Genomic DNA, 9,548 nt, shown 5'->3' with positions numbered 1-9,548 from the left:
AAGCAGATCTACACTTCCAGATTTGTTTTGTTGAATGCTTATTCCAGAAAGCAAGCTGTTCAGCCTTTCTGTAATAGTAAGAATTTTCGTTCATTCTGAACCTGAGAGACATAAATAGTCTGTGCATAAAGCTTACAAAAAGCTTTTCAGAAAGGAGAACTCCCACCATAGGATGGATATTATTCAGCAGTGATTTTTCTTTCTGTAGCTCCATGTTGAGTCTCCAGGCAGCAAGCATGTAAACAACAGTTGCTATTTACATTCCACCAGGAGATGTAGAAACTGCATTTGTTATTTATAATATTTATGAAATTACAGCAACAAGTTCACAGTATATACAAATGTCTGCAGTAAATTGATTCTCTAGCACTTCCATTTTAAAAAAGTGGCACCTATCTTCCCTTTGTGTACATTAGTTGTCTTTCAATTATAAACATCAAAAACATTTATATTCCTCAATTCATGAGACTTATGAACACTGAGATAGAGTTCAATGTGCCCATTGATTAAATCAGAGCACTCTACTTGATGTGTACAATTCACAGTCTAAAAGAATCACAGATGAAGTATTGTGACAGAAATTAATGCAAACGATCAGTCCTTCCATTATTTGCTGTAAGCACTTTAGCTAGTTGGATATTTTTCAAGCCTTCATAATATTCAGGTTTTGAGATTACTGTAAGACAATTTTGAGAGATAAAGTAGGTAAAAAGTCAAATAAATATATAGCAAGAATACTGATATTAATAGCATAACTAGTTCATGCATAAAACAAAGGTTCCTGGTGCTTACAATGACTGAGAATTAGTGATTTTTTTTTCAATTTCAGATGACTATTGAAATTTTTATTAAATTTTAGAGCAGAACTTGAGCTCCCCTTTGTCGCACTTTTATGCAAAGCCACAGGACACAAATTTTTCAGCAAGAGTACCAATCAGCATAAATAATCTGTTTTACATAGACTCATTATATGGGGAGAAGAGCATAATGAAACCTTTTAGTTTGTTCAGTAAATCAAACTCAGTCATATCTCCATAAAAATATATCAGTTAAGAAACCACTTTACTGACAAAATCAGCAGTTTCATTAACCTAAGCTGATAATTTAATCTGAAGTCTGCTAACAAGTCTAGAAGAATTGCCTAAATATTTGCTGCAGCAATCAGTATAGAATAATGCAAATTCAGAGATATTATCTGAAAAATCTTGAAAGTATCACATATTTTAAATCCTTAGGGTTTTTCTTCAGACTTGAGAAATGGTTCATATTATTGAACGCTACTATCTGTTTAATATTTTTCTTTATCTAAATAATATATATCAATTTACTACATGCTAATATCCTATGTGGTACACAGAAACCATACAAAAAGTTATATCCAGTTACTCTCAGAGTAATTCACATGCCTGTGAAAATGTTGGGGTTTAACGCACTAGGAAGATAAAAACCAAACTGCCACTTGCTCACTTCCCCCCCCCATCAGGATGGGGGAGGAAATTGGAGGAAAATAATTCAAATATATGGGTTGAGATAAAGACAGTTAATAAGACAGAAACTGAGGAGACAATAATAATAAAGATAAAACAATGAGATTACAAAAAACAAGTGATGCACAATACAATTGCTCACTAACCCCAGCCAATGCCCAGGCAGTTCCCAAGCAGTGGCCCCCAGCCAGCTTTCCTGCTATAGGCTGAGCATGATGCCACATGGTGTGGAATATCCATTGGGCCAGTTGGGGTCCTGGCTGTGTCCCCTCCCAATTCCTGGTGCACACCCAGCCTCCTCACAGATGGGGTGAGCACCAGCAAAGTCCATGACTTAGGGCAAGCACTGCTCAGCAATAGCCAAAAGGCCAAAATTTGGACTCAACGACCTTAATGATTTTATGATCCCAAAACTCTGTGTTATCAACATCATTCTTATCCTAAATCTAAAACACAGCACTATACAGTCTCTTAGGAAGAGTTAACTCCATCCCAACAAATACCCAGACAGAAATCCAACACAGAAATAGTAAAAAGAAGTGTGCAGGTGTACATAAACAACACCCCTACATTGCTTTATAGTCTGTACCTTTTCTCTGATCTTGAAAGATTTCCTCTGCTCAGTTACACACAAAATTCGTGGTGTTACCCACTAGTGGTTACACAGCTCTAGGCAGGCCAGTCTAGCTGCTCACACAATATTTATAGGTCCAATGGCTGCTCAAAGATGAATGTTACCACAGTGCCCTTTTTGAGCATACCTAAATGTATCTCCTGGTGCCTCAGCTTCTTATGCTTGTCCATTGAAATTTCCAAATGAAACATAATGAAGGGAAGGTGCTGTAATAAATTAAGATATCAATGAACCCAGAACACCCATGGAGTATTTTGTCAAATAGCCTATGTTCATAAATAATTATGAAAGCAAATATTAATTTTTATTCTAATTAATTTTTGTACTGAGAATTAGAATTGCTTTACTCGCACAGAATCTCAATTTAATTCAATTAAATCTACTATTAAAGTATTGAGTTATCAGGTAAAATAAATTAAATATAGAGTGTGAATTAATACTGATAAAATTTGAGTAGTGCTACAGTACTTTGCCTTGTTTGTCCTTATAAGTGGCTTGTTAAAAATCAGCTATATCTCAAGGACATTCGACAGTTGATAAAGACAGTGCAATTGAAAAATTACTACAGTTATATCCATTATCATTACATAGTTATCATACATTATTTAAGAATTTCAGGATTACAAATGCCTTAATATGGGTTTTCAAAAAATTAATTTCATAGAATGTGATGAACTGAAAGGGACCCATCAGGATCATTGAGGCCATGTCCTGGCTCTTCACAGGACATCCAAAGAATCACACCATGTGCCTGAGACGGTTGTCCAAATGCATCTTGAGCCCTGTCAGGCTTGGTGCTGTGACCACTTCTCCAGGGAGCCTGTTCCAGTGCCCAGTCACCCTCTGGGTGGAAACCTTTCCCTTATATCCAACCTAAACCTCCCCTGACTCAGCTTTATGCCATTTCAGTGAGTCCTGTCACTGGCCAGGGCGAAGAGATTGGTACCTGGCCCTCTCACTTCATGTGAAGATGGAATCAGGCCTCCCCTCAGTCTCCCCCAGACTGAACAAATCAAACACCTTCTGTTTTTTGCCTTATTTCTATGACAACATTCCTGTTCAGCCTAGTCAGCCTTCTGCCTCTGACTTGAGACATTTGGGAATTGCCTGCTCTTATGTCTTTAGAAGGTGATGTTTAAAAATTGACCAGCAGTGATGGACCCCAGCATCTGCAAAAACATTTTCCCAGGGGACTTTACTCACTCTTGCCCTGAGTAGCCCAAAGTCTTCTCTCCTCATGTTCACAGCTGAGGTTTTGCTGGCACTTTTCTTCCCATCAATAGATTTTAAACTCAATCACTTCATGGTTGCCATCATCAAGACAGCCACCGATCTCCACTTCTCTCACACATCCTCTCTGCTGACAAGCAGCAGATCAAGGACACCTTTTCAAGCCAGCTCCCTTATGACATGCTCCACAAAGCTGTCATCCAGGGCTTTTAGGAATCCTCTGGCCCCAGTTTTACCAGCTGTGTGATGCTACCAGCTGATTACTGGCAAGTGGGAGTCCCCCATGAGGAGTTGACTTGCAGGTGTCCCTTAGTTCCTCAAAGGATGATTTTTCAGTGTCATTGTCCTGCCTAGGAGGACTAGGGCACACTTGTATATGACATCTGCAGTACCTTTTTGCCCCTTGATTCTTATCCAGAGGTTCTCAACTGTTCCATTGACAACTGACTTCCATACATTCTAACTCTTTCATTGCATGCAGTGCCATTCCTCTGCCTCTTCTGCCCTTACAAACCCTCCTAAAAAGCCTGCAACCATCCAACAGGCTACTCCAGTCACAGGATTCATCCCACCAGGTTTCACTTATGCCAGTGATGTCAGATCTCTGGGACTGGGCCAAAGCTTTGAGCTCATCTTGCTGTCTCTTTATGAAATACATTATTTTACCCAAGTTTTGTGGATAAAGACAAGCATAGTAAGCAGCACCAGGAGAAAGCTGTGACAATGCAGCCAAGGCTGGAATACATTATATCATAAAAGGGCAACACTAATCTCATAAGAAACTACTCTGAAAACAGTTGTTTTATCCTGAAGTTACTTTCATTTTTCACCCCTCTAACGAGACTGCAGATTCTGCAGTCCAAACTGTGACGGTGTTGAGGAAACACAGAAGCAGCACAGAAAGAGGAACCAGCAAATCTTGTATTGATAAATAACTATTACATAAAATAAAGATGCACATACATCATAAATCAATCCTTGCCATGACAATAAAATGTAGAGAAGTCCACAAAACTCAATGTTGTTGATGGGTATGACCAATGGGAACTCAGAAGTACTCTGAAGTCCATGACACTAACAAGTAAAGAACTGTAGGAAACTAACACAGAATGGCTTGGGTTGGAAGGAACTCAAGATCAGCTTGTTTCCAATTCCCCTGGTGTTGACAGGGACACCTGTCACTCAACCAGGCTGCTTAAAGCACCATTCAACCTGGCCTTGAACACTTCCAGAGATGTGGTATCTACAACAACTTTAGGTAACATGTTCCAGTGTGTCACCACTCTCATAGTAAAGAATTTCTTAATATCTAATCTAAACCTATACAGTTGGCATACTGGGCCCTCTGTTCCCCTTACAAGGCAATCTCCAACAACTATAATCCTACTGTTTTATTACAGCTTTGTAATCCAAAGAGTTGTTAGAATACCAATAGTCATAATTCTGATTGAAGATGAACTAGGTGCCACCTCAGCTGAGTGGAGACCTGCAGCTGCTGGAAGAACAAGGCACATAAGTAGCATTTACTCTTACTAATGGGAGCCTAACAACCTGCTCCTACCAACCAAAGATGTCTTGCCTGCAAGCGTAGGTCATAACTGCACTCCTACCATTCTCAAGCATGCTCTTGGCACTGCCAGTACAAACCAACACCTCCACATTTATGACACCTGGACTTCCACAGATTTCCAGTACTAAAGACAGGACCTACAGAGGAGCCTGGCTAACACTAGTGTCATCAAACAGACTACTGCAAGTGAACTTCATACCAGTTAAGACAACAAATTCAGGGTTCTCCCTGCTCCAGGAGCAATTCCTTGGTGATACCTTGGCAAGAAGGGGAAGGAACATGGCAACTTTCTTTTTCATCTACTGCACAGATCAAAGGTTATAGTTTCATTATTTTAGCTTCAGAGAAAATTGTATATTTTATACCTGTCAGTTTTTCTTCAGAATATCTCTGTAGGATGACATTTTCCCCTCCCACATATCCTTTCTATCTAACCCTTACTTTTTTGAAATTTTCATCATCCATTCTGTGCTTTTCTTCATGTTTAAAATGCTCCCTATAAGAACTCAAAAACCATGTTACTATAGTAAAAGGGTACTATGTTGCAATGATTGATTTGATCACCTTGAAAACCTTAGGAGAAAAAAAATTTAAAGGACACAAGAATGAAAAAAGCATCCTAAAATATTCCATCAACAGCACAGTGTTATTCTTGCCAGCATAAGGTTTTTCATTTTATCCCTAGAAGATTGAGAAAAACTCCAACTTGAAATTATAGGGGAAAAAACCAGAATTACCTCCATCAAGACCAATGGGGGCCAATTCCAAACCCAATAGTTTTAACATACCAAGAAGTTTCAGGGTGGAGTTTGACAGATGGGCTATGGTGATACACTGTGCTAGCAGTTCTATCTCTTACAATTTCTGTTACAACTACAGCTCACAAGTATTCAGGGAGCACATTGACTTTTACAGTGTCCCAGTGACTTCCTAAGACACACTATCTGGCAGAAACAACTTCAGGACACACTGCAAAAATATAAAAAGCAAGGCTGTTTATGGCTCTTATGTTCCAAGGAGTGGGAAACAGAAATCATACACAATCAGTATTTTTTCCTAAATCTGCAGCATAACTCCTAAATAGCTGAACTGTTCTGCTAAAATTAGTGTTTTACAACAAGAGACCACTAAATAAGGGACAAAATGGGATGGGTCATTTAGGTGAGGGGGCTATATAATGAAACTATACCAAATTCTAGACTATTCAGTTTTGTTTTCAGAAAACTCAGATTCAATATCAGATTAAAAAAAAGAACAAAACCCAATCTACTTCAGATATTTTTAACATTGCACTGGTCTGCATGAACCCTTAGCCTCAAAATATTACAGAACTGACCTCTGTAAAACGTAACATGTTTATTTTACTGTTAAATCATCTGTTAACATTGCTTACATTATGTTATCAGAAGATTATAGAAAGCAAGCATGCATCTTGGCCAATGTGCTACTGCTGAGAAAGTAAAGGGCACATTAAGATTCAAGAGGCATTCTACAATGCAGACATCTATACAGAGAGTACAGAAGCCAGTTGAAAGATTTCCAGTTAAAATTACTTGCATCAATAATAGAGAACCTCTAGTCAACAACATCAGGTCTGCATTATTTTCTCAACTATTGAGATATTACTGTGATCATTTTTGTACTAAGTATATTTCAAAAGTGGTTTCTAAATTTACTTCTCTACTATTTTTGCTAGATAAACTTAAATCTGTCATTTCAGAATACAAGTCATTCCAAACAGGTGAACTACTGCAGTTGTACAATATACAGCATCATGAGAAGGTCAAACATATACATATGGTGGCATACAACTAATTTATGTTGCTTGAAAACAGTTTTCTAGCTCCTGAGTGAAATAATGATGGGGGAGTTCATATCCTGTCTTCCACAGACTAGGCAGGGTTTTTTTTTCTTCATCCTTTCAATTAAGACTAAAGCCTATTACAAAAAACCACTTTTAACAAAAATTGACTTTCACAGCAGTCCTCAAGTATGAGCAGCAGAGGATCTCATTTGAACAAATGTAACAAGATGTTCTTTCAGCTGTGTTTTTTCCCTTTTCCTGAACCTGCCACATACATTTTACTGCTTTTTGACAATAAAATTGCACCATAGCATACAACTGTAAACAAATTTCAGATACATGAGCCTGCTCATACAGGAATTTCTAACCGGAAGCCTTTTTTCTCCTTTGTTTCTTTCAATATTCCCCATTCATTGTTTTCCTAAAACAATGCACAAGTCTGAATGACAACATTAGATTTTTTGTTTTGGTAGAATTGCTTTTAGTTTAATTCTACTGATATGTAGAATTATTAATTTTACTGCTGTGTAAAAGCATTTGCTAGCCTATCTGTAGGTAAAAATGCGACTGCAGAGATCCATAAGCAGGGCCTTTTAGATGGAGTAGCCAAAGTGATCTTTCATTAGAGAGACAAACATATACCTCTTAGCAACTCGATAGCATTCACTTTCCACAGCTAATTTTAAGGAAATTGTCCTTGGATATCTACTGCCACTTGGGGAAATCAAAAATAAAATTGTAGAGTGGACATGTTATGTTCAGTAAAATAAAAGAAAGGCACAGGGAAATCTCAATTACTTAGCCTAATTTCCTTTATTTTCAGCTTTTTTTTTTTGTTTTCTGGCTAATACCTTATGACTAAAGTGTAAGATCAAGTTTTAATGATAATAACAGATCAGTTTAAATTTGCTTCCTCTTTGGCTTGAAGCTGTATTAAAACCTGGACATATTTTATTACCCAAGTCAAAGCCTATTGAGAACTATCAGTGACCTGTTTGCTGAAGTACATTAATACCCTGAGATCCTGGGCTGGGCCACACTGCCCAGGGTATGACACAGGTCCAGAACAGTGATAAAAGGATTAAAACAGCCTGATATAGAACAGATATTTTTAGCTTGCAGGAAATTATTCAGCAGCAGAAACTATAGTAGAAAAGGGACATACTCAAAGGGGAAAGGTTGCTGGATTACTGAATCCGATCTACTCTACAAGCTAGTACCCATAAGACTGTGAAGAGGATTTAAGAAAGTACATGAGCCTCCTCAAGAAGAACACTGGAACCCCTCGAACATAACCTGGCTGTGTGGGCAGGAAAACACTTCTGCTAGGTAGTTGTATTAAGTGTTATTGACACAAACAGCCGAACCATGTCCCTGACATCACACTGAGAAATAAGCTGACATCACACTGAGAAATAGGCTGAAAGAAGAAAACTGCAAGGTATGAAACTCAGAACTGTAAGGAAATGAAAAGCCTCCCAAAACCGCAGTGTCAGTTCAGCATTCAGTAGAAAACACCCCTGTTTGCAGGTGAACAGCTGCTGCACACTTCCCCATGGTATAAAAACACAGCTACTAAGTAAATGTAATTTGAGGAATCCACTGAGGCTCCCACCAGTTTGCACATACTGAGATACATCATTTGTGTTTCAGGAGGAGGCTTTTGAGCTGGTTTTGGCATTCACATGGAGTTACAGTCATGGCAGTCCTGCTCTGGACATACAGGCAGCATGTGAAAGGTCAGTGGATTTTCAGTGAGAAGGGCAGTGAGGCTGTTATCCTGAAAGAGTACACTTAACAGTGAGGCTCTCCAGGTGCTCTGAGGAGGGTAACAATGTCAGGTAAACAATTTGTGTTTATATGTCATTATTTGGTATCCTCAGGTTTGATCAAAAGCTCCTGACACAAACAAACAAACAAAAAAAAAAAAAAAAAGTTGAAACAAATGTGCATCTTAGCAGGCCCCATAATTCAATCACTGCTGCAGAAAGGTTTCTTCAGCCAGAGAGATACACTCAAATGGCAGTATGCAATTAAAGGTGCAGATGTCAACAAAAGGTGGCCCTCATCCTCTTTCATTTCCATATCACTTGAATGTGCAAAAGCTATTCCATAAAGAAATAAAACTCAAATATAAATTACTCGCTCTTTATTGAAAGTTTGATTGTACTTAGAAAAATGTTCTTTTATTAATTCTAGATAGATGAACTGCCTATAGATGAGTTGACTCAAGATGACTTAGAAGCCAATTACTGCTTAGAGATGGAATACACCTACATAGTGCATGACAGAGGTTGATGATGAGTTACATCCCTGAAAAAAGAATTCATGAGCCAGACATTCAGAAAATTTCTTGTATTAGAAGGACTTCCAGATTTTTAAAGTGCTCTTCTTTGTACTTCCTAACTGCCTGCTTTTAAGAGTTACAAGGTTTCATTTTCTTTTATCTTACAGAAGAAAAAGCATTTTCTTATTTCCCTTGCTAATTATTTTATGATGCCATAGACTGCATCAGTCAGAACAAAGCCAGTAGTAAAAGAACATTTAATGACATGCATGACCTCTGAATGCACATGGTCCTGGAAGTACATGGTGTAGCATAAAAGTACTTGATAAGTGAAAAAAAAAAAAAAAAAAAAAAGCAGCCAGAGTAGCTGTTGCAATAGTACTTCAAATTAAAAGTGTGTGCATTTGTTTTCAGTGAATACCTTTTGGAAAAGAGACCTTACCTATTCTTTAAGTTAGTTACACAAAGCAAAAGTTTCCCCTAGTGCGAAAAAACACAAGGAAACAAATTTGAAAATGTTTTCTTCAAGTCATGTT

The sequence above is a fragment of the Ammospiza caudacuta genome, chromosome 4, assembly GCF_027887145.1.
Source record: "Ammospiza caudacuta isolate bAmmCau1 chromosome 4, bAmmCau1.pri, whole genome shotgun sequence".
Classification (NCBI taxonomy): domain Eukaryota; kingdom Metazoa; phylum Chordata; class Aves; order Passeriformes; family Passerellidae; genus Ammospiza; species Ammospiza caudacuta.
The sequence above is the reverse complement of the archived record's forward strand: the minus strand, read 5'-3'. Positions refer to the sequence as shown.